The following is a 1,070-nucleotide window of genomic DNA, read 5'->3' as shown; positions in this document are numbered from 1 at the left end:
TAGACATCCCAAATAACCTCAACATACAAATGACTTTATAGAACGCGATTTCTTCCCTCACGGGTACTTTTGAATGTGTTCTTTCCTTTGACACAGAGGCAGCAGCTGCAGTGCCACTTCCCCTGACTTCTGCTCCTCCAGGACCAGCACAAACCCGTCTCTTTCAGCAGTGAGGAGTTGGGCAACATTTTGCTGCTCTAAAGCAATTGTTAACTCTGGTGCTACCAGGTGTCATATAGTGTCTCCTAAGTAGCCTACAGTGCGTGTGTATTATTATTCTAGAGGCTATGTTTTGTATGTATTCTTTTTTTTGGAAGTTCTGTATATATTTGATGTAGACCGTCACTCACTTGACTCCATATTCCCATGAGATCAATCCCATATTTCGCGCAGTAAGCAATTCTTTGAGAATCAGGACAGGACAGGAATCTCCCTGTGACATGTGAGGCTGACAATATTGACAACATCCTGCTGAGTTTTATGCAATATCCTGAAACACCCTTCGAGAATTACCACTGAATCTTATGTGAAGCCAAATTGTGTTACACAGGCATTGCTTATTTATATGTGTTTTTAAAAAAATAGTGCTAGTACTCAACTTGATAAATGCCTCTTCCACCCGTGTACACACGTACACACACACACAATTCTAGAGCAGGGGTGCTCAACTCATCCTCAAGCCCCCAACAGATCAGGTTTTCATGATATCCCTGATTCAGCACAGGTGGCTCAATCAGAGGCTCAGTCTTCGAGTCACCTGTGCTGAAGCAGAGATCCTGAAAATCTGACCTGTTGGGGGAGGGGGGGGGGGGCCTGAGGACTGGAGGAGTTGAGCATCCCTGATGTAGGGATTTTTTTGCTTTAATGATGCAGAGTTTGCCTCAGTGTGGATACTTCGCAAGTCATTTATTCTGTTACTTGTGCGAGCACTTTCACTTGATTGAAGGCGCGTGACGTTATGCATCGTCTAAAAAAAAATATATATATATATATATATATATATATATATATATATTATGTATGAACAACTGTTGACACTGAAGCACAAGGAGAGAGAAAACACTACAATA

Source organism: Ascaphus truei, chromosome 7 (genome assembly GCF_040206685.1).
Source record: "Ascaphus truei isolate aAscTru1 chromosome 7, aAscTru1.hap1, whole genome shotgun sequence".
In the NCBI taxonomy this organism is placed as follows: domain Eukaryota; kingdom Metazoa; phylum Chordata; class Amphibia; order Anura; family Ascaphidae; genus Ascaphus; species Ascaphus truei.
Note: the sequence above shows the minus strand (reverse complement) of the source record.